Source organism: Arachis stenosperma, chromosome 2, assembly GCF_014773155.1.
Source record: "Arachis stenosperma cultivar V10309 chromosome 2, arast.V10309.gnm1.PFL2, whole genome shotgun sequence".
Lineage (NCBI taxonomy): Eukaryota > Viridiplantae > Streptophyta > Magnoliopsida > Fabales > Fabaceae > Arachis > Arachis stenosperma.
This window is the reverse complement of record NC_080378.1, coordinates 22303556-22331433: the sequence shown is the minus strand read 5'-3', so window position 1 is coordinate 22331433 and position 27878 is coordinate 22303556. Positions and strand designations below refer to the sequence as shown.

Below are 27878 nucleotides of genomic sequence, written 5' to 3'. Positions count from 1 at the left end.
TCTTCTCTTATTTCAATTAAGAACATTTTTCATTTAAGAGAGGTGATGGATTCATAGGACATTCATAGCTTTAAGGCATAGACACTAAGACACTAATGATCATAAGACACAAACATAGATAACATAAGCACTAAAATTCGAAAAACAAGAAAGTAAAGAACAAGGAGATTAAAGAACGGGTCCACCTTAGTGATGGCGGCTTGTTCTTCCTTTTGAAGGTCTTATGGAGTGCTTGAGCTCCTCAATGTCTCTTCCTTGTCTTTGTTGCTCCTCTCTCATGATTCTTTGATCTTCTCTAATTTCATGGAGGATGATGGAGTGTTCTTGATGCTCCACCCTTAGTTGTCCCATGTTGGAACTCAATCTTCCTAGGGAGGTGTTAATTTGCTCCCAATAGTCTTGTGGAGGAAAGTGCATCCCTTGAGGCATCTCAGGGATCTCATGATGAGAGGGGTCTCTTGTTTGCTCCATCCTCTTTTTAGTAATGGGCTTGTCCTCATCAATGGGGATGTCTCCCTCTATGTCAACTCCTACTGAATAACAGTGGTGACAAATGAGGTGAGGAAAGGCTAACCTTGCTAAGGTAGAGGACTTGTCCGCCACCTTATAAAGTTCTTGGGCTATAACCTCATGAACTTCCACTTCTTCTCCAATCATGATGCTATGGATCATGATGGCTCGGTCTAGAGTAACTTCGGACCGGTTGCTAGTGGGGATGATTGAGCGTTGGATAAATTCCAACCATCCTCTAGCTACAGGCTTGAGGTCATGCCTTCTTAATTGAACCGGCTTCCCTCTTGAATCTCTCTTCCATTGGGCGCCCTCTTCACAAATGTCAGTGAGGACTTGGTCCAACCTTTGATTAAAGTTGACCCTTCTAGTGTAAGGATGTTCATCTCCTTGCATCATAGGCAAGTTGAATGCCAACCTTACATTTTCCGGACTAAAATCCAAGTATTTCCCCCGAACCATAGTAAGCCAATTCCTTGGATCCGGGTTCACACTTTGATCATGGTTCTTGGTGATCCATGCATTGGCATAGAACTCTTGAACCATTAAGATTCCGACTTGTTGAATGGGGTTGGTAAGAACTTCCCAACCTCTTCTTCGGATCTCATGTCGGATCTCCGGATATTCACTCTTTTTGAGTGAAAAAGGGACCTCGGGGATCACCTTCTTCAAGGCCACAACTTCATAGAAGTGGTCTTGATGCACCCTTGAGATGAATCTCTCCATCTCCCATGACTCGGAGGTGGAAGCTTTTGCCTTCCCTTTCCTCTTTCTAGAGGTTTCTCCGGCCTTGGATGCCATAAATGGTTATGAAAAAACAAAAAGCAATGCTTTTACCACACCAAACTTAAAAGGTTTGCTCGTCCTCGAGCAAAAGAAGAAAGAAGAGAGTAGAAGAAGAAGAAATGAGGAAGAAGGGAATGGCTTTTGTGTTCGGCCAAAGAGGGGGAGAAGTGGTATGTAGATTGTGTGAAAATGAAGGGGTGGAGAAGGGTTTATATAGGAGAGGGGGGCTTATGGTTCGGTCATGTATGGGTGGGTTTTGGGAGGGAAAGTGGTTTGAATTTGAAGGGTGAGGTAGGTGGGGTTTTATGAAGGATGGATGTGAGTGGTGAAGAGAAAGATGGAATTTGATAGGTGAAGGGTTTTTGGGGAAGAGGTCATGAGGTGATTGGTGAATGGGTGAAGAAGAGAGAGAGTGGTGGGGTTGGTGGGGATCCTGTGGGGTCCACAGATCCTGAGGTGTCAAGGAAAAGTCATCCCTGCACCAAATGGCATGAAAAAACGCGTTTTGAGCCAATTCTGGCGTTAAACGCCGGGCTGGTACCCATTTCTGGCGTTTAACGCCAGGTTCTTGCCCTTTTCTGGCGTTTAACGCCAGTCTGGTGCCCCTTTCTGGCGTTAAACGCCCAGAATGGTGCCAGACTGGGCGTTAAACGCCCACCTGCTAGCCTTACTGGCGTTTAAACGCCAGTAGGGTCTTCCTCCAGGGTGTGCTATTTTTCTTCCTGTTTTTCATTCTGTTTTTGCTTTTTCAATTAATTTTGTGACTTCTTATGATCATCAACCTACAAAAAAAACATAAAATAACAAAGGGAAATAGATAAAATATAACATTGGGTTGCCTCCCAACAAGCGCTTCTTTAATGTCAGTAGCTTGAAAGAGGGCTCTCATGGAGCCTCACAGATACTCAGAGCAATGTTGGAAACTCCCAACACCAAACTTAGAGTTTGAATGTGGGGGTTCAACACCAAACTTAGAGTTTGGTTGTGGCCTCCCAACACCAAACTTAGACTTTGACTGTGGGGGCTCTGTTTGACTCTGATTTGAGAGAAGCTCTTCATGCTTCTTCTCCATGGTGACAGAGGGATATCCTTGAGCCTTAAACACAAAGGATTCTTCATTCACTTGAATGATCAGTTCACCTCCATCAACATCAATCACAGCCTTTGCTGTGGCTAGGAAGGGTCTGCCAAGGATGATAGATTCATCCATGCATTTCCCAGTCTCTAGGACTATGAAATCAGTAGGGATGTAATGGTTTTCAATTTTCACCAGAACATCTTCTACAAGTCCATGAGCTTGTTTTCTTGAGTTGTCTGCCATCTCTAGTGAGATTCTTGCAGCTTGTACCTCAGAGATCTCTAGCTTCTCCATTACAGAGAGAGGCATAAGGTTTACAATTGACCCTAAGTCACACAGAGCCTTCTTGAAGGTCATGGTGCCTATGGTACATGGTATTGAAAACTTCCCAGGGTCTTGTCTCTTTTGAGGTAATTTCTGCCTAGACAAGTCATCCAGTTCTTTGGTGAGCAAAGGAGGTTCATCCTCCCAAGTCTCATTTCCAAATAACCTGTCATTTAGCTTCATGATTGCTCCAAGGTATTTAGCAACTTGCTCTTCAGTGACATACTCATCCTCTTCAGAGGAAGAATACTCATCAAAGCTCATGAATGGCAGAAGTAAATCCAATGGAATCTCTATGGTCTCATTTTGAGCCTCAGATTCCCATGGTTCCTCATTAGGGAACTCAGTGGAGGTCAGTGCACGCCCACTGAGGTCTTCCTCAGTGGCGTTCACTTCCTCTCCTTCTTCTCCATATTCGGCCATGTGGATGGCCTTGCACTCTCCTTTTGGATTTTCTTCTGTATTGCTTGGGAGAGTACTAGGAGGGAGTTCAGTAATTCTCTTGCTCAGCTGTCCCACTTGTGCCTCCAAGTTCCTAATGGAGGACCTTGTTTCAGTCATGAAACTTTGAGTGGTTTTGATTAGATCAGAGACCATGGTTGCTAAGTCAGAGGGGTTCTGCTTAGAACTCTCTGTCTGTTGCTGAGAAGATGATGGAAAAGGCTTGCCATTGCTAAACCTGTTTCTTCCACCATTACTGTTGTTGAAACCTTGTTGAGGTCTCTGTTGATCCTTCCATGAGAAATTTGGATGATTTCTCCATGAAGAATTATAGGTGTTTCCATAGGGTTCTCCTAGGTAATTCACCTCTTCCATTGAAGGGTTCTCAGGATCATAAGCTTCTTCTTCAGATGAAGCATCCTTAGAACTGCTTGGTGCATTTTGCATTCCAGACAGACTTTGAGAAATCAAATTGACTTGTTGAGTCAATATTTTGTTCTGAGCCAATATGGCATTCAGAGTATCAATCTCAAGAACTCCTTTCTTCTGATTTGTCCCATTGTTCACAGGATTCCTTTCAGAAGTGTACATGAATTGGTTATTTGCAACCATTTCAATGAGCTCTTGAGCTTCTGCAGGCGTCTTCTTCAAATGAAGAGATCCTCCAGCAGAGCTATCCAAAGACATCTTGGATAGTTCAGAGAGACCATCATAGAAAATACCTATGATGCTCCATTCAGAAAGCATGTCTGAGGGACACTTTCTGATTAATTGTTTGTATCTTTCCCAAGCTTCATAGAGGGATTCTCCATCCTTCTGTCTGAAGGTTTGGACTTCCACTCTAAGCTTACTCAATTTTTGAGGTGAAAAGAACTTTGCCAAGAAGGCATTGACTAGCTTTTCCCAAGAGTCCAGGCTTTCTTTAGGTTGAGAGTCCAACCATGTCCTAGCTCTGTCTCTTACAGCAAAAGGGAATAGCATTAGTCTGTAGACCTCAGGGTCAACCCCATTAGTCTTGACAGTGTCACAGATTTGCAAGAACTCAGCTAAGAACTGATGAGGATCTTCCAATGGAAGTCCATGGAACTTGCAATTCTGTTGCATTAGAGAAACTAATTGAGGCTTAAGCTCAAAGTTGTTTGCTCCAATGGCAGGGATAGAGATGCTTCTCCCATAGAAGTCGGGAGTAGGTGCAGTAAAGTCACCAAGCACCTTCCTTGCATTGTTGGCATTGTTGTTATTTTCGGCTGCCATGGGTTCTTCTTCTTTGAAGAATTCGGTTAGGTCCTCTACATAGAGTTGTGCCTTAGCTTCTCTTAGCTTTCGCTTCAAGGTCCTTTCAGGTTCAGGGTCAGCTTCAACAAAAATGCCTTTGTCTTTGTTCCTGCTCATATGAAAGAGAAGAAAACAAGAAAATATGGAATCCTCTATGTCACAGTATAGAGATTCCTTGAGGTGTCAGAAGAACAGAAAATTAGAAGGAAGAGGTAGAAGAATTCGAACTTTAATCAGATAGAGTTCGAATTGTGCATTGAGGAGGAGTGGTACTCCATAAATAGAAGGATGTGAGAAGAAGGGAAGTAATTTTCGAAAATTAAGTAAAAGATTTTAAAAATATTTTGAAAAATACTAGTTAATTTTCGAAAACCAAGAGTGGGAAAGAGATCAAGTGATTTTTGAAAAAGATTTTGAAATTAGAAATCAAAAAGATATGATTGAAAACTAGTTTGAAAAAGATGTGGTTAAGAAGATATGATTGGTTTTTTTTTTAAAAAAATATGTGATTGAAAAGATATGATTTGAAAACAATTTTAAAAAGAGTTGATTTTAAAAATTAATGACTTGCCTAACAAGAAAAGATATGATTCAAACATTAAACCTTTCTCAACAGAAAAGGCAACATACTTGAATCAAATCATTAATTGTTAGCAAGTATCTTTGAAAAAGGAAAGAAATTGATTTTGAAAACATTTGATTGAAAAGATATGATTTGAAAAAGATTTGATTTTGAAAAACTATGAAAACTTGAAAAAAAATTTGATTTGAAAACAAAATCCTCCCCCTTGTGCTATCCTGGCGTTAAACGCCCAGAATGGTGCACATTCTGGCGTTTAACGCCCAATGCACTACCTTTTTGGGCGTTAAACGCCCAACCAGGCACCCTGGCTGGCGTTTAAACGCCAGTCTGTCCTTCTTCACTGGGCGTTTTGAACGCCCAGCTTTTTCTGTGTAATTCCTCTGCTGCATGTTCTGAATCTTCAGTTCCCTGTACTATTGACTTGAAAATAGAACCAAGATCAAATAAACAATGCATGCAAGACACCAAACTTAAAATTAGACACTAGACTCAAACAAGAAACATAAAATATTTTTTTGTTTTTATGATTTTGAAATTTTTTTTGATTTTTCGAAAATTATATGGAAATAGAAAATAAAGGTTTCAGAATTCTCAATTTGAATTCCAGGAATCATTGCAATGCTAGTCTAAGACTCCGGTCCAGGAATTAGACATGGCTTCACAGCCAGCCAAGCTTTCAAAGAAAGCTTCGGTCCAAAACACTAGACATGGCCAATGGCCAGCCAAGCCTTAGCAAATCATTGCTCCAATAGCAAGATTGATAGAAATCAACAAGCTCTTGTGATGATCAGTTGAAACCTCGGTCCAATAAGATTAGACATGGCTTCTCAGCCAGCCAGATTTCAACAGATCATCATGAAACTCTAGAATTCATTTTTAAGAACTCTGAAAAAAAAATTACCTAATCTAAGCAACAAGATGAACCGTCAGTTGTCCATACACGAAACAATCCCCGGCAACGGCGCCAAGAACTTGGTGCACGAAATTGCAATCACACTTTTGCAATCCCGCACAACTAACCAGCAAGTGCACTAGGTCGTCCAAGTAATAAACCTTACGCGAGTAAGGGTCGATCCCACGGAGATTGTTGGTATGAAGCAAGCTATGGTCACCTTGTAAATCTTAGTCAGGCAGACTCAAATGGGTATAGATGATGAATGAAACATAAAGATAAAGATAAAGATAGAGATACTTATGTATATCATTGGTGAGAGCTTCAGATAAGTGTATGAAGATGCTTTCCCTTCCGTCTCTCTGCTTTCCTACTGTCTCCATCCAATCCTTCTTACTCCTTTCCATGGCAAGCTTATGCAAGGGTTTCACCGTTGTCAGTGGCTACCTCCCATCCTCTCATTGGAAATGTTCAACGCACCCTGTCACGGCACGGCTATCCATCTGTCGGTTCTCAATCAGGCCGGAATAGAATCCAGTGATTCTTTTGCGTCTGTCACTAACGCCCCGCCCTCAGGAGTTTGAAGCACGTCACAGTCATTCAATCATTGAATCCTACTCAAAATACCACAGACAAGGTTAGACCTTCCGGATCCTCTTGAATGCCGCCATCAGTTCTTGCCTATACCACGAAGACTCTGATCTCACGGAATGGCTGGCTCGTTTGTCAGGCGAGCGCTCGGTTGTCAGGCGATCAACCATGCATCGTGTATCAGGAATCCAAGAGATAAACACTAGAGCCTTGTTTGCTTGTAGAACGGCAGTGGTTGTTAGTCACGCGTTCATGAGTGAGAATGATGATGAGTGTCACGGATCATCACATTCATCAAGTTGAAGAACAAGTGATATCTTGGAACAAGAACAAGCGGAATTGAATAGAAGAACAATAGTAATTGCATTAATACTCGAGGTACAGCAGAGCTCCACACCTTAATCTATGGTGTGTAGAAACTCCACCGTTGAAAATACATAAGAACAAGGTCTAGGCATGGCCGTGAGGCCAGCCCCCAAATGATCTAAGAACTAGATGTCCCAAGATCAGAAGATGAAAATACAATAGTAAAAGGTCCTACTTATAGGGAACTAGTAGCCTAAGGATTACAAAGATGAGTAAATGACATAAAAATCCACTTTCGGGCCCACTTGGTGTGTGCTTGGGCTGAGCAATGAAGCATTTTTTGTGTAGAGACTCTTCTTGGAGTTAAACGCCAGCTTTTATGCCAGTTTGGGCGTTTAACTCCCATTTTGGTGCCAGTTCCGGCGTTTAACGCTGGGAATTCTGAAGGTGACTTTGAACGCCGGTTTGGGCCATCAAATCTTGGGCAAAGTATGAACTATCATATATTGCTGGAAAGCCCAGGATGTCTACTTTCCAACGCCATTGAGAGCGCGCCAATTGGGCATCTGTAGCTCCAGAAAATCCACTTCGAGTGCAGGGAGGTCAGAATCCAACAGCATCTGCAGTCCTTTTCAGTCTCTGAATCAGATTTTTGCTCAGGTCCCTCAATTTTAGCCAGAAAATACCTGAGATCACAGAAAAAAACACAAAATCATAGTAAAGTCTAGAAAAGTGAATTTTAACTAAAAACTAATAAAAAGTATACTAAAAACTAACTAAAACTACTAAAAACATACTAAAAACAATGCCAAAAAGCGTACAAATTATCCGCTCATCACATGGTTACTGGCATCACACATTAATTCGAATGGTAATGTCCAGTCTGGTGCAGAGATGACTGGTGCTGTGACCAGCTTGGCTTTCAGGGTCTCAAATGCCTGCAAACACTGTGTGTCAAACACAAATGGTGTGTCAGCAGCTAGCAGGTTACTCAGAGGTTTTGCAATTTTCAAAAAATCCTTTATAAACCTTCTATAGAATCCTGCATGCCCTAGAAAGCTTCTGATTGCCTTAACATTGGCAGGTGGTGGTAATTTTTCAATTACCTCTACCTTTGTCTTATCCACCTCTATTCCCCTGCTTGAAATTTTGTGCCCAAGGACAATTCCTTCAGTCACCATAAAGTGACATTTCTCCCAGTTTAAAACCAGGTTAGTCTCTTGGCACCTTTTCAGGACAAGTGCTAGGTGGTTAAGACAGGAGCTGAATGAGTCTCCATATACTGAGAAGTCATCCATGAAGACTTCCAGGAATTTCTCTACCATATCATAGAAGATGGATAGCATGCATCTTTGAAAGGTTGCAGGTGCATTGCACAGACCAAAAGGCATCCTCCTGTAGGCAAACACGCCGGAAGGGCAGGTGAATGCTGTTTTCTCTTGGTCCTGAGGATCTACTGCAATTTGGTTGTAGCCTGAATAGCCATCCAAAAAGCAGTAATAATCATGACCAGCTAGTCTTTCTAGCATTTGGTCTATGAATGGTAAAGGGAAATGATCCTTTCTGGTGGCCGTATTGAGCCTTCTGTAGTCAATACACATGCGCCACCCTGTGACTGTTCTTGTAGGAACCAGTTCATTTTTTTCATTATGAACTACTGTCATGCCTCCCTTCTTGGGGACAACTTGGACAGGGCTCACCCAGGGGCTATCAGAAATAGGATAAATAATCCCAGCCTCTAGTAATTTAGTGACCTCTTTTTGCACCACCTCCTTCATGGCTGGATTTAGCCGCCTTTGTGGTTGGACCACTGGTTTGGCATTATCCTCCAATAGGATTTTGTGCATGCATCTTGCTGGGCTAATGCCCTTAAGATCACTTATGGACCACCCAAGAGCTGTCTTGTGCGTCCTTAGCACTTGAATCAGTGCTTCCTCTTCCTGTGGATTTAAAGCAGAGCTTATAATCACTGGAAAAGTGTCACCCTCTCCCAGAAATGAATACTTCAGGGATGGTGGTAGTGGTTTGAGTTCAAGTTTGGGAGGCTTATCCTCCTCTTGAGGAATTTTCAAAAATTCTTTTGTTTCCTCTGGCTCTTCCTGATCAGGCTGAGCATCCTTGAAGATGTCCTCAAGCTCTGATTCTAGACTTTCAGTCATATTGACCTCTTCCACTAAGGAGTCAATAATGTCAGCACTCATGCAGTCATTTGATGTGTCTGGATGCTGCATAGCTTTTACAGCATTCAACTTGAACTCATCCTCATTGACTCTCAGGGTTACTTCCCCTTTTTGTACATCAATGAGAGTTCGTCCAGTTGCTAGGAAAGGTCTTCCTAGAATGAGAGTTGCACTCTTGTGCTCTTCCATTTTCAGCACTACAAAGTCAGTTGGAAAGGCAAATGGCCCAACCTTGACAATCATGTCCTCAATTATGCCTGATGGATATTTAATGGAGCCATCAGCAAGTTGGAGGCATATCCGGGTTGGTTTGACTTCTTCAGTCAACCCAAGCTTCCTGATAGTGGATGCAGGTATTAGATTGATGCTTGCTCCAAGGTCACATAGGGCTATCTTGGTGCAAGTATCTTCTAATGTGCATGGTATTATAAAGCTTCCTGGATCTTGAAGCTTTTCTGGTAAGCTTTTCAGAATGACTGCACTGCATTCTTCAATGAGAAATACTTTTTCAGTTTCTCTCCAATCCTTCTTATGGCTTAAGATTTCCTTCATGAATTTAGCATAAGAAGGTATTTGCTCAAGTGCCTCTGCAAACGGAATCTTTATTTCAAGAGTCCTTAGATAGTTTGCAAAGCGGGCAAATTGCTTATCCTGTTCCGCTTGGCGGAGTTTCTGAGGATAAGGCATCTTGGCTTTATATTCTTCAACCTTGGTTGCTGCAGGTTTATTCCTCACAGAAGTGGTTGGAGAAGCCTTTTTAGAGGGGTTACTATCAGCACTTGCAAGTGTCTGGTTCCCCTCTGGCGTTTGAACGCCAGGATTGGGTGGAAAATGGGCGTTTAACGCCAACTTTTCCCCCTTTTCTGGCGTTTGAACGCCAGAACTGGGCAGGGAATGGGCGTTTAACGCCAGCTTTCCCCCCTTTTCTGGCGTTTGAACGCCAATAGTATTCCTCTCTGGGCTCTTACTGTCCTCAGAGGGATTTTGGATAGTGGTTTGGCCATCCTCTGTCAATTGTTCCTTTATTGACTTTTTGCTACCTTGAGCAGTGTTATTCAATGTCTTCCCACTCCTCAGTTGAACTGCTTGGCATTCTTCTGTTATTTGTTTAGATAGCTGCTATTTTGCTTGATTCAACTGTGATTCTATGTTCTTGTTAGCATTTTTAGTCTCTTGGAGCATCTCTTTAAATTTTGCTAACTGTTTTGTCATCAGGTGTAATTGTTGATTAAGCTCAATCATCTGTTCTTGAGGATTAGGATCAGTGGCTAATGCCATAACTTCCTTTTGTGTAGAGGACTCATTGCTAGAGTACAAATGTTGATTTCTAGCAATAGTATCTATAAGCTCTTGAGCCTCCTCAATCGTCTTCCTCATATGTATAGATCCACCAGCTGAGTATTCTAGAGACATCTGAGCTTTTTCTGTAAGCCCATAGTAGAAGATGTCTAACTGTACCCACTCTGAAAACATTTCAGAGGGGCATTTTCTTAGCATACCTCTATACCTCTCCCAGGCATTATAAAGGGATTCATTATCCTCTTGTTTAAAGCCTTGGATGTCCAGCCTTAGCTGTGTCATCCTTTTTGGAGGGTAAAATTGATTCAGGAATTTGTCTGATAACTGTTTCCATGTCTTTATGCTTGCTGTAGGTTGGTTATTTAACCACCTCTTAGCTTGATCTTTTACAGCAAATGGAAACAGTAATAATCTGTAGACATCCTGATCCACCTCTTTATCATGTACTGTGTCAGCAAGTTGTAAGAATTGTGCCAGAAACTCAGTAGGTTCTTCCTGTGGAAGACCGGAATACTGGCAATTTTGCTGCACCATGATAATGAGTTGAGGGTTTAGCTCAAAGCTGCTTGCTTTGATGGGAGGTATACAGATGCTACTCCCATATGCAGCTGTAATGGGGTTAGCATATGACCCCAGAGTCCTTTTGGACTGTTCATTCCCACTTATGTCCATGATGGAGAAAAGGGAATTGATGTGAATAGTAATCAAGATATATATGTATATATAATTTTTTGAAAAGAGGAAAGATAAAAACAACAAAGGGACACCAAACTAAAAATTTTTCAGAAAATCAAACATGAATTTTCGAAAACCTAAAGAAAAACACAAAGAGGACACCAAACTTAGAATTTTTAAAAGATCAAAAAGGGACTAAGGACATGCAAATTCGAAAATTAAAAGAAAAACAAAAGCATGCAATTGACACCAAACTTAAAATATGAAACTACACTAAAATAAAAGACTCTAAACCAACAAAATTAAAACAGTCCTAATCTAAGCAACAAGATAGACCGTCAGTTGTCCAAACTCGAACAATCCCCGGCAACGGCGCCAAAAACTTGGTGCACGAAATTGCAATCACACTTTTGCAATCCCGCACAACTAACCAGCAAGTGCACTGGGTCGTCCAAGTAATACCTTACGTGAGTAAGGGTCGATCCCACGAAGATTGTCGGCTTGAAGCAAGCTATGGTTATCTTGTAACTCTTAGTCAGGATATCAAAAATTATCAGGATTGATTGTGAAAAGCAAAAGAACATGAAATAAGTACTTGTTTTGCAGTAATGGAGAATAGGTTGAGGTTTTGGAGATGCTCTGTCTTTTGAACCTCTGCTTTCCTACTGTCTTCTTCTTCAAACACGCAAGGCTCCTTCCATGGCAAGCTGTATGTAGGGTTTCACTGTTGTCAATGGCTACCTCCCATCCTCTCAGTGGAAATGTTCAACGCACCCTGTCACGGCACGGCTATCTAGCTGTCGGTTCTCGATCATGTCGGAATAGAATCCAGTGATTCTTTTGCGTCTGTCACTAACGCCCCACAATCGCGAGTTTGAGGCTCGTCACAGTCATTCAATCATTGAATCCTACTCAGAATACCACAGACAAGGTTTAGACCTTTCGGATTCTCTTGAATGCCGCCATCAATTCTAGCTTATACCACGAAGATTCCGATTAAAGAATCCAAGAGATATCTACTCAATCTAAGGTAGAACGGAGGTGGTTGTCAGGCACACGTTCATAGTTGAGAATGATGATGAATGTCATGGATAATCACATTCATCAGGTTTAGGAACAAGTGATATCTTAGAATAGAAGCAAGCATGATTGAATGAAAAACAGTAGTAATTGCATTAATCCATCAAGACACAGCAGAGCTCCTCACCCCCAACCATGGGGTTCAGAGACTCATGCCGTAGAAGATACAATGAGAAATGTGTAAAGTGTCATCAGGTCCAGATACAATGTCAAAAGATCCTATTAATAGTGAACTAGTAACCTAGGGTTTACAGAATTGAGTAAATGGCAGAAAAATCCACTTCCGGGCCCACTTGGTGTGTGCTTGGGCTGAGCATTGAAGCATTTTCGTGTAGAGACTCTTTCTGGAGTTAAACGCCAGCTTTTATGCCAGTTTGGGCGTTTAACTCCAATTTTTATGCCAGTTCCAGCGTTAAACACTGGGAATTCTGAAGCTGAATTCCAACGCCGGTTTGGGCCATCAAATCTCGGGCAAAGTATGGACTATTATAAATTGCTGGAAAGCCCAGGATGTCTACTTTCTAATGCCGTTGAGAGCGTGCCAATTAGGCTTCTGTAGCTCCAGAAAATCCACTTCGAGTGCAGGGAGGTCAGAATCCAACAGCATCTGCAGTCCTTTTCAGCCTCTGAATCAGATTTTTGCTCAGGACCCTCAATTTCAGCCAGAAAATACCTGAAATTACAGAAAAACACACAAACTCATAGTAAAGTCCAGAAAAGTAAATTTTAACTAAAAATTAATAAAAATATAATAAAAACTAACTAAAATATACTAAAAACATACTAAAAATAATGCCAAAAAGCGTATAAATTATCCGCTCATCACTCGCCTTATATGTGAAAGAGTTCTTTCAATTTCAGGGTCAAATGCTAGCAAGCTTGGATCAGGAAGCGAACGCATCATTTAACGAAAGAAACGTACAGTTCATAGTGATAGAATAAAAAGAAAAAAATTGCAATAAAAAATAAATACCAATCAATAAATTAACACACTGTTGCAACTCCCCGGCAACGGCGCCAAAAATTGATGCGGCAGAAATTGGTGAATTAAAAATTATTAAAATGTGTACGTTGCAAGTATAGTTCTTAACTCACCACAAATCCACTTATCAATTTAGAAAGGTGTCACAGAAATTTAAATTATAAAATACTGGGAGTATAAATCCCAGGTCGTCTCCCAACGAGTTGCAGAAAAGTATGCTATTTTATTAATCAGAGGTTTTCAAAAAGGTTTGAGTTGAGTAAACAGGAAATAAAATTGGAGAATTTGAATAATGTAAATAAAAGCCTTGATTGGGAGTTGATTAGTTGGAAGTTCCGCTATTGTTGGATTTCTCTCTAGATTAATTGATAATCAAAGGTTATCCTGTTTAGTTATCTCTTACTAGGTAAGGAAAAGTCAAACAAGTTGGGATGCTATGCCCGTTCACAAGTTGCAACCCACTTAATTAAAAGGGGTTGATGTTAGTGACTAGAGGGCAAACCAACAATAACCCAATTACAATTTTTCTTTCAAGCCTTCCAACTCAATTGGTTCCTTTCAATCAACTCCCTATCAAGTTGGGAAACTTCTCACTCATTGAGAATGTAAAATTCATAACATATGAAAAGGAATTAAAGAGAGACATTGTAAATAAAATCAAAATAAACAAATAAAAATAGAAGTAATCCTTGTATTAGATAAATCCTAATAATGTTCCAATGGTAAAATTAACAAAGTAAAGGACATGGAAGAGTAAAGCCAAGTAAAGAGAACGAACTAGAATGACGAAGTCTTGATGAGGTAATAACTTTTCTTAATATCCCAATGCAAAAAGTGAGAGAAAAATAAAATCCTAAAATTATCAATGTGTAGAGAGAAAAACCTAGAGGAGGAGTAAAAACTAGATCTAAAACTAAAACTGTGTAGAATGAATGTTGTCTCTGGTTTCTGCACGTTCTCTGGTTCTAGTCTGCTGTTCTGGGCCGAAAACTGGGTCAAAATAGGGCCCAAAATCGCCCCTAGCAGAATCTGCAGATTCTGCAGATCGCGCACGTCACGCGAACGCGTGAGCCATGCGTTCGCGTCGTCCACGCCTCCGCGTCATTTGTGCTTTTCCATTCCACGCGGTCGCGTGAGCCATGCGGCTGTGTCACTGCGATTTCTCCTTTTTCGCGCGAACGTGTAAGCCATGTGGCCGCGTCACTTCTCGCTGGTTATCTCCTCAATTTCTTGTGTTCCTTCTATTTTTGCTAGCTTCTTTTCCAATCTCCAACTCACCCATGCCCTATAAAGCCTGAAACACTTAACACACAGATCACGGCATCGAATGGGATAAAGGAGAACTAAAATGCATAATAAAAAAGTCTCTAGGAAGCAGTTTTCAACCATGTAATAATTTCAGGAAAGAAATATAAATGCATGCTAAATTAATGAATAAGTGGGTAAGGATCATGATAAAACCACATATTTAAACACAATATAAACCATAAAATAGTGGTTTATCAATCACCTATTCTGTATTTAACTTGGAAACTATTTTGACTAAATGCAACTTAATTTTCTTTCAACCATATTGCAGTCTTGATACCTGATTTTGTCGTTCTTTTACAAAATATTTGTTGCATACATTTCTTTTAGAACATGAGATAATTTTTCTTGAGTTTTCATTCCTTATATTCAATGTATTAGAAGATATTTTTAAACCATACTTTTAAAACCTTGTGAGCGTAATTATTGGCTTTGGATTTTCTTTTCTATAAACCTCATACCCTTTCACTCAGTTTGAATTTGTTTAAAACCGCTGTATTGTTTTGTAACTCTCAAGGTTGTCAATCGAATTTCCTTCCAACACCCTTCAATGTTATTACCTCCTCATCCGCTTGTAATTTTAATAATTCTCTCAAACTCTTGTGGATGTTGTCCTTGTCACTTGTCCTTTTTTCTCTGGTCTTGTATTCTTTTGAATAAACTTGAGGATTACTTTAGAGTCACGTATGACCTTTAGGCATAGCAAGAGAAACGTTAGTTTCTTTAGAATGCTGTTTGTGAACGTGGAAAGGTGAAGCAGTAAGTGTACAATGTTACGAGAAGTTGTGGAAGTTCGGTTCTCGCGAAGGAGTTTGCTGATGTTAGACTTGTGGCGGGTTATGGGGTTGTATAGTAATTAATGGAATTGGGAAGTTGCAGTTCTGAAGTTGGCACGAGACCAGTGTGCAAACATTATACCCGTCGTTTTAATACCAGCCTGCCTTGTAACCTTTGGCCACTTTAACTATCGCCTTACTTTTGCGAATGCCTATCTTGAAAAGCTTTCACCCTAATGTGTTTGTCTGAGATTTTACAAAGTCTTGAACCCATATAACCTTTTTGCAACGCACCTATCCTGTATCTTCTGCCTTGTACCACATATTTTCTTCCTTATATGTATATTCAAGTTACAAGGCCTATTTTTGGAAAATTAAATATATGACAAGACCCCTGCTTTTTAAAGTATACAAAAGTAAAGTATTCGAAACTATTTTAGTATTTTGTGTATTAAGTTAATTTTTTAGGACGAAATTTTGAATAAGTGGGGTAGGATGTAAGACCCTGAATTCTGAAAAGTTATTAATAAATTATTTATGATCTATTATATTTATTTATGATTATATTTTTAGAGATTTTTATATATAAGTTGAATAAATTCTTATTTATTATTTAGAGTTCTTATAATTGAAAAAATAGTGAATACTTTATATACCTTAATTTTAAATATTTAGATTTTTTAACCTTATTTTATAAATAAAAGGAAACTAATCTAATTATCATCAATTTCCATTGAATTAGTATTTATTCGAAAATATATTTCAAGTTGATAATAAAATGGTATTTCAAAGATTATTATATATTAATTTGAATTTAGATTATTACTCTATACTTTTATTTTTATTAAAAAATTACTACCTTATCTTAATCCCTAAAATCCCCAAATAACCTTAATCCCAATTTTAACACACACACAAAACCCTAATTTTCCTACCCTAACCCTCCTAACACTACCAGCTGCCACTCCCTTCCCCAAACACCCACTTTGTAGCTTCAGAAAACAAAAAAAAAAAAAGAAAGAAAGAAAGCCAAGAGAAAATAAGATAGGGGGGAGAGGGGTGTGAGGGAGCCACCGCCAGTTGGTCACCGCCGAACCCGTCACCTGCATCGCTGCCAGCTACACCTCGGGGAAGAGAGATGCACCGGAGATGGGGTTCGCGGAGGGGTCATCACCATTCATCCTCACTGCGTAGCCATGGTCCTTGAGTTCGCGAAAAGAGAGAGAGAGAGAGAGACTGACGAAAGAGGGTGATGCGTGCGAGAGAGGAAGGAACTGCCTTGCCGCCAAACCCATCCTTGCCGCCGCCGTTGGAATCGCAAACGGAGGAGGTAGAGGATGCGCGAATGGGAGCGTCACAGAGTTGCCGTCGCCGTCGTCGCGTCTAGGTGGCTGTTGCGCCACCGTTCATCACTACCCAGTCACCATCAAAACTTTGTGTCACCTTTCTGACCGCCAGAAACCGCCGGTGGAACCACAGTTTTCTCGGGTCGAGTTCTGAGTCTTACGTGCTAAGTTCAATGGCTGTTGCATGTGGCATCAAGGTGCTGTGTCGTCACCGAAGCTGCTGTTGCTCCGCTTTCTCAATTATTCGTAAGCCCAGTAAGTCGTTCCTTGTTCCGAACTCTTTCAGTTGCTGTTCTGTTATAGATTATTGAGTTTTACGCGACAATAATATCTCAGGGTGGAGTTACTATTGTTGGCTGGTGACTTTGTGGTTGTTGCCGCTGCGAAATCTAGTTGGAGTTGACGCAGTTATTTTTCGGGCTGAGAGAAAAGAGTTTGGTTGACGCGTTTGGGTTATGGTTTTGACTTATCAAGGTAGGGGTGTTTTTCTAAAAAGCTTATTTTATATTTTGGAATTGTTATAAATGGATATGGATGTGATAAATATAATTTTTGGTGATTATGTAAGTCTTACGTATTGTCTGGCTATTTTGGGATGAATATGACTATTGTTTGATTGGATTATTGTTTGATTTTGTTAAATTAATTCTTTAAAGTTTTGAAAATGAGTTTCGTTCGTTAAAAATGATTTGATTGTGAATTGATTTCCTTGAGATACAAAAATGATATGAATTTTTGGAATCAGCTTGATTTTAAACTGATTTGGTTTTGAACCCATTGGAAAGGGTTATGGAATGGTTTGGTTAGGACTCAGAAAGGGTGGCAAAGTCCAAGTTTTAGGAGAAATGCTGCCGAAATTCCTATAAAATCCGAGATTTTATTGAAATATTATTTGAAAAATTATGAGTTTAAGACTTTTACTATTTTATTTGAATTATTCAAGAAAGTGATGGACCATGTTTTGAAATGAATTATTGAATTGAAAATTATAATTTAGTCTTATTTTCTTGAGAAAAATATTATATCTCTTTTCGGAGCAAGCCATTTCGAAGAAACTTATGTCTTAAGGCTTTTTTAAATGAGAAAAGGGTCTATGTTTTTGAATTTGACTTAAGGATTTCAATTGGAGGAGTATTAGTAGATTTAAAGGAAATTGGACTTTGATTGAGTAACTCTGTTTGTGACGTTTTGGAAGAAGTCAGAGAATTGGTTTTAAAAGTGAACTTGAAGGTTGTTTTGATTTGAATGGGCTGGTTTTGTTCTAAGTGTTTCAGCTTTGAAAATTGTTTAGGACTTCTGATTTCTATGATTTGATTTGGATTCAAATTAGGAAAATAATGATTTTTAAGGATCTTTAATGAATTTAAGAAATTAAACTTTAGTAGATTCTCCCGCAAAATCTTGAGACATTGTGGTGGTAATTAATTAATAATTCCTAATTTAAAGTGGTTAAACAGATGGTTTAAGAATGAAATGATTTTGAGGTTGGTTGGGAAAAATTAGATGGTGTAGGAAAGAATGCTATAAAGAGAAAGGACTTTTAGTTTCAAGGTAAAGTGATTTGAGGAGAAAGTGATATATGGCATAAACGAATGTATGTTTGAGGTACCTGGGTATTAACAAGGATGGTGGTTCGTGACGCTTGCTCTAGGTCAATATTTGAGAAACCTGGGTAGTAGCAAGGATGGTGGTTCATCTCGCTTGTTCCAGGTCAGTGATTGTGATGCCTGGGTAGTAGCAAGGGTTGTGGTTCATCCCACTTGCTCTAGGTTAAGCTTTTAAACACCCGTTTGGGTAGTAGCCGCAGTAGTGGTTATTCTACTGGCTCTGGGTTAAGCGGGTAGTAGTAAGGGGGTTGTAGCTCAAACCCACTTGCTCTGCATGGATGTTTCAGTCCATGGTTAGCTACCAAGACGTGTCGGGTTGGCTATATAACCGACAGATGATATCATCAGTCATAGGGCAAGCATTTAGTATATGCGTCTATGTGATATTGTTTGGGTGTGCATATTATAATTGGTATGCCTATGTGATTATTTATGTTTAATTGCTAATTGCTCTACTTGATGTAACTGCTTGATTGTATTTGAACCTTCTTACTTGTGTTTGCGATTGAAACTTTGTTGGATTATGGTGGATTGGTTGTTGTTAGGATTGTTTGGGCCTAGGGCTGTGGTTGATCATAAGGTGGGTGAAGGCCATGTTTGGTTTGTGTTTCTGGTTAGAAAAGTATGAAAAATTGAATTGGTTCAGTATAGACTTAATGAACCTATGCTTGAAACAGGTTGGGCATTCATACTGTTAGGAAAAACCCTTTAAAAGGCTTTTGAATTTTGAAGAAATAAACAATTTCCTCTTTTAGAAAGAATTCAGATTTTTAATGGTAAATCTTTGGGTTTTAAAAGGATGCATGAGACGGTTACTAATCACTATGCTTTTAAAAGAGTTTTATCTTCACGTATCCTATTATAGTAATTCTCAAAAACCCTCTACTGAGAACCATTTCGAGAACGATGTTCTCACTCTCCTACAGGTCTTTCCTCTTTTCAGGTTATGGACGACGAGGTTCGGAAGAGCTTAGTTATTTCCTTTTTATTTTAAATGATGTTTTATATTGTATTAGTTACTTTTCCCTCGCCCTCTGATGAGCGGATAATTTGTATACTTTTTGGCATTGTTTTTAGTATGTTTTTTATATGATATAGTTAGTTTTTAGTATATTTTTATTAGTTTTTAATTAAAATTCACTTTTCTGGACTTTACTATGAGTTTGTGTGTTTTTCTGTGATTTCAGGTATTTTCTGGCTGAAATTGAGGGACCTGAGCAAAAATCTGATCCTGAGACCAAAAAGGACTGCAGATGCTGTTGGATTCTGACCTCCCTGCATTCGAAGCGGATTTTCTGGAGCTACAGAAGCCCAATTGGCGCGCTCTCAATGGCGTTGGAAAGTAGACATCCTGGGCTTTCCAGCAATATATAATAATCCATACTTTGCCCAAGATTTGATGGCCCAAACCGGCGTTCAAAGTCACCTCAAGGAATCCCAGCGTTAAACGCTGGAACTGGCACCCAAATGGGAGTTAAACGCCCAAACTGGCACCAAAGCTAGCGTTTAACTCCAAGAAGAGTCTCTACACGAAATTGCTTCATTGCTCAGCCCAAGCACACACCAAGTGGGCCCGGAAGAGGATTTTTATGTCATTTACTCATTTCTGTACACCCTAGGCTACTAGTTTCTTATAAGTAGGACCTTTTACTATTGTATAAAAATCTTTTTGATCACTTTTAGATCTCTAGATCATCTTTGAACATTTTAGTTCTTAGATCATTGGGAGGCTGGCCATTCGGCCATGCCTAGTCCTTATGCTTATGTATTTTCAACGGTGGAGTTTCTACACACTATAGATTAAGGTGTGGAGCTCTGCTGTACCTCGAGTATTAATGCAATTACTATTGTTCTTTCATTCAAATTCCGCTTGTTCTTTATCCAAGATATCACTTGTTCTTCAACATGATGAAGGTGATGATTGACGCCCATCACCATTCTCACTCATGAACAAAGTGACTGACAACCACTCTTGTTCTACAAGCATTTGAGGCTTGGTGAATATCTCTTGGATTCCTGATTGCACGATGCATGGTTGATCGCCTGACAACCGAGTGCTCGCCTGACAAACGAGCCAACCATTCCGTGAGATCAGAGTCTTCGTGGTATAGGCAAGAACTGATGGCAGCATTCAAGAGAATCCGGAAGGTCTAACCTTGTCTGTGGTATTCTGAGTAGGATTCAATGATTGAATGACTGTGACGTGCTTCAAACCTGTAACCTACTGGGCGTTAGTGACAGACGCAAAAGAGTTATTCTATTCCGGTAGGGGAGGGAACCACACCGGTAATTGGCAGCACTGTGACAGAGTGTGTGCATTAGCTTTCACTGCGAGGATGGGAGGTAGCTGCTGACAACAGTGAGACCCTATACGAGCTTGCCATGGAAAGGAGTAAGAAGGGTTGGATGAAGACAGTAGGAAAGCAGAGAGACGGAAGGGAAGGCATCTTCATGCGCTTATCTGAAGTTCCTACCAATGAATTACATAAGTATCACTATCTTTATCTTTTATGTTATTTTCGTTCATCACCATATATATCTGAGTTTGCCTGACTAAGATTTACAAGATGACCATAGCTTGCTTCAATACTAACAATCTCCGTGGGATCGACCCTTACTCACGTAAGGTTTATTACTTGGACGACCCAGTGCACTTGCTGGTTAGTTGTGCGAAGTTGTGTAATGCCATGGTATTGAGCGCACCAAGTTTTTGGAGCCATTACCAGGGATTATGAGAGTTGTGAAAAAGCATAGTTCACAATTTCGCGCACCAAGTTTTTGGCGCCGTTGCCGGGGATTGTTCTAGTTTTGAGCAAGCCTTTGGTAACATCAGTGCCAAGATCCGGCAACAACATCAAATTTTTGGTGTTATTGCCCGGGATTGTTCAGGCTGGACAACTGACGGTTCATCTTGTTGCTTAGATTAGGTATTTTTTTTCGAAATTCTTGAAGATGAATTCTAGAGTTTCATGATGATTTGTTGAAATCTGGCTGGCTGAGAAGCCATGTCTAATCTGATTGGACCGAGGTTTCAACTTATCACCACAAGAGCTTGTTGATTTCGTATCAATCTTGCTTTTGGAGCAGTGATTTGCTAAGGCTTGGCTGACCTTTGGTCATGTCTAGTGTTTTGGACCGAAGCTTTCTTTGGAAGCTTGGCTGGCTGTGAAGCCATGTCTAATTCCTGGACCGGAGTCTTAGACTAGCATTGCACTGATTCCTGGAATTCTCATTAAGAATTTTGATACCTTCTTTTTCCACTTAATTTTCGAAAAACACAAAAAAATTAAAAAATAAAAAAAAATCATAAAATTCAAAAATATTTCTTGTTTGAGTCTAGTGTCTCATCCTAAGTTTGGTGTCAACTGCATGCATCCATATGTCTTAGTGATCTTCAAGATGTTCTTGATGATTCACTCGCTCTGATCTTTGAATTCTATTGACTTGAGTATTTTGTGTGTCTCATATGCATTTTCAGTTCATTAGTGTCAGTAGTATACAAACTGCTAAGTTTGGTGTCTTGCATGCATGGTTATTTGATTCTTGTTGCATTTTAATTATTAAAAATCCAAAAATATTTTTAATTTGTGTCTTTTCAAGTCAATGATACAAGGGATTGAAGATTCAGAACACGCTGCAGAGGAATTATACAGAAAAAGCTGAGCATTCAAAAATGCCCAGTGAAGAAGGCAGACTGGCGTTTAAACGCCAGCCAGGGTACCTGGTTGGGCGTTTAACGCCCAAAAAGGGTGCATTTTGGGCGTTAAACGCCAGAATGGATACCATTCTGGGCGTTTAACGCCAGGATGGTGCTAGGGGGAAGATTTTGTTTTCAAATCAATTTTTTTCAAGTTTTTCAAAATCAAATCTTTTTCAAATCAAATCTTTTCACTCAAATGTTTTCAAAATTAATTTCTTTCCTTTCAAAGATACTTACTAACAATTAATGATTTGATTGAACATTTTTTTGCCTTTTCTGTTAAGGAAGGTTTTATGTTTGAATCATATCTTTTCTTGTTAGGCAAGTCATTAATTTTCCAAATCAAATCTTTTAAAATAATTTTCAAAACATATCTTTTAAAATGGTTTTCAAATCATATCTTCTCAATCACATCTTTTTAAGACAATAACCTTTCAACCATATTTTTTTTATCATATCTTTTTCAAATTAGTTTTCAATCAAATCTTTTTAGTTTCTAATTTCAAAATCTTTTTCAAAAATCACTTGATTTCTCTTCCACTTTCAATTTTCGAAAATTATCAATCAAATTTTCAAAATGTTTTCAAAATCTTTTAATTGAATTTTCGAAAATCCTCTTCCCTCCTTCTCACATCCTTCTATTTATGGAGTACCACTCCTTCTAAATGCACAATTCGAACCTTATCTAATTAAAGTTCGAATTCTTCTTCCCCTTCTTCTTTCTATTTCTCTTTTCCTCTGACATTTCAAGGAATCTCTATACTGTGACATAGAGGATTCCACATTTTCTTTTTCTCTTCTCTTTCATATGAGCAGGAGCAGAGACAAAGGCATTCTTATTGAAGCTGATCCTGAACCCGAAAGGACCTTGAAGAGAAAGCTAAGAGAAGCCAAAGCACAACTCTCTTTAGAGGACCTGACCGAATTCTTCAAAGAAGAAGAACCCATGGCAGCCGAAAACAACAACAATGCCAACAATGCAAGGAAGGTGCTGGGTGACTTTACTGCACCTACTCCCGACTTCTATGGGAGAAGCATCTCTATCCCTGCCATTGGAGCAAACAACTTTGAGCTTAAGCCTCAATTAGTTTCTCTAATGCAACAGAATTGCAAGTTCCATGGACTTCCAATGGAAGATCCTCATCAGTTTTTAGCTGAATTCTTGCAAATCTGTGACACAATCAAGACTAATGGGGTTAACCCTGAGGTCTATAGACTGATGCTATTCCCTTTTGCTGTAAGAGACAGAGCTAGAATATGGTTGGATTCTCAACCTATAAAAAGCCTGGACTCTTGGGAAAAGCTAGTCAATGCCTTCTTGGCAAAGTTCTTTCCACCACAAAGATGGAGTAAGCTTAGAGTGGAAGTCCAAACCTTCAGACAGAAGGATGGAGAATCCCTCTATGAAGCTTGGGAAAGATACAAACAATTAATCAGAAGATGTCCTTCAGACATGCTTTCTGAATGGAGCATCATAGGTATTTTCTATGATGGTCTCTCTGAACTATCTAAGATGTCCTTGGATAGCTCTGCTGGAGGATCTCTTCATCTGAAGAAGACGCCTGCAGAAGCTCAAGAATTGATTGAAATGGTTGCAAATAACCAATTCATGTACACTTCTGAAAGGAATCCTGTGAACAATGGGACTAGTCAGAAGAGAGGAGTTCTTGAGATTGACACTCTGAATGCCATATTGGCTCAGAACAAGATATTGACTCAACAAGTCAATTTGATTTCTCAAAGTCTGTCTGGAATGCAAAATGCACCAAACAGTACTAAGGAAGCTTCATCTGAGGAAGAAGCCTATGATCCTGAGAACCCTTCAATGGAAGAGGTGAATTACCTAGGAGAACCCTATGGAAACACCTACAATTCTTCATGGAGAAATCACCCCAATTTCTCATGGAAGAATCAAGAGAGACCTCAACAAGGTTTCAATAATAATGGTGGAAGAAACCGGCTTGGCAATAACAAGCCTTTTCCATCATCTTCTCAGCAACAGACAGAGAGTTCTAAGCAGAATACTTCTGACTTAGCAACAATGGTCTCTGATCTAATAAAGACCACTCAAAGTTTCATGAATGAAACAAGGTCCTCCATCAGAAATTTGGAAGGACAAGTGGGTCAGCTGAGCAAGAAAGTCACTGAACTCCCTCCTAGCACTCTCCCAAGCAATACAGAAGAAAATCCAAAAGGAGAGTGCAAAGCCATAGACATGGCCGAATATGGAGAGGAAAGAGAGGAGGAGGACGCCACTGAGGAAGACCTCAGTGGGCGTGTACCAATCTCCTCTGAGTTCCTCAATGAGTTCCAATGGGAATCTGAGGCTCAAAATGAGACCATAGAGATTCCATTGGACTTACTTCTGCCATTCATGAGCTCTGATGAGTATTCTTCCTCTGAAGAGGATGAGTATGTCACTGAAGAGCAAGTTGCTAAATACCTTGGAGCAATCATGAAACTGAATGACAAGTTATTTGGAAATGAGACTTGGGAGGATGAACCTCCCTTGCTCACCAAAGAACTGGATGACTTGTCTAGGCAGAAACTGCCTCAAAAGAGGCAGGATCCTGAGAAGTTTTCTATACCTTGTACCATAGGCACCATGACCTTCAAGAAGGCCTTGTGTGACTTAGGGTCAAGTGTGAACCTCATGCCCCTCTCTGTAATGGAGAAATTAGGAATCTTAGAGGTGCAAGCTGCAAGAATCTCATTAGAGATGGCAGACAACTCAAGAAAACAAGCCCATGGACTTGTAGAGGATGTTCTGGTTAAAGTTGAAGACCAGTACATTCCTACTGATTTCATAGTCCTAGAGACTGGGAAGTGCGTGGATGAATCCATCATCCTTGGCAGACCCTTCCTAGCCACAGCAAAGGCTGTGATTGATGTTGACAGAAGAGAGTTAATCATTCAAGTGAATGAAAAATCCTTGGTGTTTAAGGCCCAAGGACATCCCTCTATCATCATGGAGAGGAAGCATGAAGAGCTTCTCTCAAAACAGAGCCAAGCAGAGCCCCCACAGCCAAACTCTAAGTTTGGTGTTGGGAGGCTACAACCAAACTCTAAGTTTGGTGTTGAAACCCCACATTCAAACTCTAAGTTTGGTGTTGGGAGGTTTCAACACGGTTCTGAGCATTTCTGAGGCTCCATGAGAGCCCTCTGTCAAGCTAATGACATTAAAGAAGCGCTTGTTGGGAGGCAACCCAATGTTTTATAATTAATTATTTTCTTTTGTTATTTTATCTTTTTTGTAGGTTGATGATCATAAGAAGTCACAAAAACAATGAAAAAAGCAAAAACAGAATGAAAAACAGGAAGAAAAATAGCACACCCTGGAGGAGAAGAAACTGGCGTTCAAACGCCAGTAATGCTAGCTGTTGGGCGTTTAACGCCCAGTCTGGCACCATTCTGGGCGTTTAACGCCAGAAAGGGGCACCAGACTGGCGTTAAACGCCAGTAAAGGGCAAGAACCTGGCGTTAAACGCCAGGAATGGGCACCAGCCCGGCGTTTAACGCCAGAAATGGCTCAAAACGTGGATTTTGATGCCACTTGGTGCAGGGATGACTTTTCCTTGACACCACAGGATCTGTGGACCCCACAGGACCCTACCATCACTCTCTCTCTTCTTCCCCCATTCACCAATCACCTCAACACCTCTTCCCCAAAAAACCCCTCACCTATCAAATCCCATCTTTCTCTTCACCACTCACATCCATCCTTCATAAAACCCCACCAACCTCACCCTTCAAATTCAAACCACTTTCCCTCCCAAACCCACCCATAATGGCCGAACCTTTACCCCCCTCTCTCCTATAAATACCCTTCTTCAACTCTTCATTTTCACACAACCTAAACACCCTTTCTTCCCCCTTCTTGGCCGAATACACCACCATCTCCCTCTTCTTCATTTCTTCTTCTTCTACTTTCTTCTTTCTTCTTTTGCTCGAGGACGAGCAAACATTTTAAGTTTGGTGTGGTAAAAGCGTTGCTTTTTCGTTTTTCCATAACCATTTATGGCATCCAAGGCCGGAGAAACCTCTAAAAAGAGGAAAGGGAAGGCAAAAGCTTCCACCTCCGAGTCATGGGAGATGGATAGATTCCTCTCAAGGGTGCATCAAGACCACTTCTATGAAGTTGTGGCCTTGAAGAAGGTGATCTCCGAGGTCCCCTTTTCACTCAAAAAGGGTGAATATCCGGAGATCCGCCATGAGATCCGAAGAAGAGGTTGGGAAGTTCTTACCAATCCCATTCAACAAGTCGGAATCTTGATGGTTCAAGAGTTCTATGCCAATGCATGGATCACAAAGAACCATGACCAAAGTGTGAACCCGAATCCAAAGAACTATCTCACTATGGTTCGGGGGAAATACTTGGATTTTAGTCCGGAGAGTGTGAGGGTGGCGTTCAACTTGCCTATGATGCAAGGAGATGAGCATCCTTACACTAGAAGGGTCAACTTTGATCAAAGGTTGGACCAAGTCCTCACAGTCATATGTGAAGAGGGCGCACAATGGAAGCAAGATTCAAGGGGAAAGCCGGTCCAATTGAGAAGGCATGACCTCAAGCCCGTGGCTAGAGGATGGTTAGAGTTCATACAACGCTCAATCATCCCCACTAGCAACCGGTCCGAAGTTACCATAGACCGGGCCATCATGATCCATAGTATCATGATTGGAGAAGAAATAGAGGTTCATGAGGTTATAGCCCAAGAACTCTATAAGGTGGCGGACAAGACCTCCACCTTGGCAAGGTTAGCCTTTCCTCATCTCATTTGTCACCTCTGTTATTCAGTTGGAGTTGACATAGAGGGAGACATTCCCATTGATGAGGACAAGCCCATCACCAAGAAAAGGATGGAGTACACAAGAGATCTCACTCATCATGAGATCCCTGAGATTCCTCAAGGGATGAATTTTCCTCCACAAAACTATTGGGAGCAACTAAACACCTCCCTAGGAGAACTAAGTTCCAACATGGGACAACTGAGGGTGGAGCATCAAGAACACTCCATCATCCTTCATGAAATTAGAGAAGATCAAAGGATCATGAGGGAGGAGCAACAAAGACAAGGAAGAGACATTGAGGAGCTCAAGCACTCCATAGGATCTTCAAGAGCAAGAAAGAGCCGCCATCACTAAGGTGGACCCGTTCTTTGATTTCCTTGTTATTGTTCTTCTGTTTTTCGATTTTTATGCTTATGGTTATCCATGTTTGTGTCTTGTGATCATTAGTGTCTTAGTGTCTATGCCTTAAAGTTATGAATGTCCTATGAATCCATCACCTTTCTTCAATAAAAACGTGCCTAATTGATAAAAGAAAGAATTGCATGAATTTTGAATTTTATAATAGTTTAATTATTTTGATGTGGTGGCAATATTTTTGTTCTCTGAATGTATGCTTAAACAGTGCATATGTCTTTTGAATTTGTGGTTCATGAATGTTGGCTCTTGAAAGAATGATGAAAAAGGAGACATGTTACTGAGGATCTGAAAAATCAATAAAATGAATCTTGAAGCAAGAAAAAGCATTTCAAAAAAAAAAAAAAACGAAAAAAAAAGAAAGGAATAAGAGTTGTGATCCAAGGCAATAAGAGTGTGCTTAAGAACCCTGGACACCTCTAATTGGGGACTTTAGCAAAGCTGAGTCACAATCTGAAAAGGTTCACCCAATTATGTGTGTGTGGCATGTATGTATCCGGTGGTAATACTGGAAGACAGAGTGCTTTGGGCCACAGCCAAGACTCAATAAATAGCTATGTTCAAGAATCATCATACTTTACTAAGAGAATCATTGACACTATCTGGATTCTGAGTTCCTAAAGAAGCCAACCATTCTGGATTTCAAAGGATAGAGTGAGATGCCAAAACTGTTCGGAGGCAAAAAGTTAAAAGCCCCGCTCATCTGATTAATACTGATCTTCACAGATGTTTTTGGAATTCATTGCATATTCTCTTCTTTTTATCTTATTTGATTTTCAGTTGCTTGAGGACAAGCAACAATTTAAGTTTGGTGTTGTGATGAGCGGATAATTTGTATACTTTTTGGCATTGTTTTTAGTATGTTTTTGATATGATATAGTTAGTTTTTAGTATATTTTTATTAGTTTTTAATTAAAATTCACTTTTCTGGACTTTA

The 27878-nt window shown here is 40.0% G+C and overlaps 2 non-coding genes across 2 annotated transcripts; one reads left to right on the top strand and one right to left on the bottom strand.

The window, feature by feature from the left end:
• The first annotated feature begins 3880 nt into the window (after positions 1-3880).
• Positions 3881-3988, top strand: LOC130964612 (small nucleolar RNA R71). Its single transcript, XR_009080700.1, has one exon. It is a non-coding gene; the product is annotated as a small nucleolar RNA R71 (small nucleolar RNA).
• Positions 3989-23090: 19102 nt separating this feature from the next.
• On the bottom strand, positions 23091-23198 carry LOC130964259 (small nucleolar RNA R71). Its single transcript, XR_009080360.1, has one exon. It is a non-coding gene; the product is annotated as a small nucleolar RNA R71 (small nucleolar RNA).
• Between the last annotated feature and the right edge of the window lie 4680 nt (positions 23199-27878).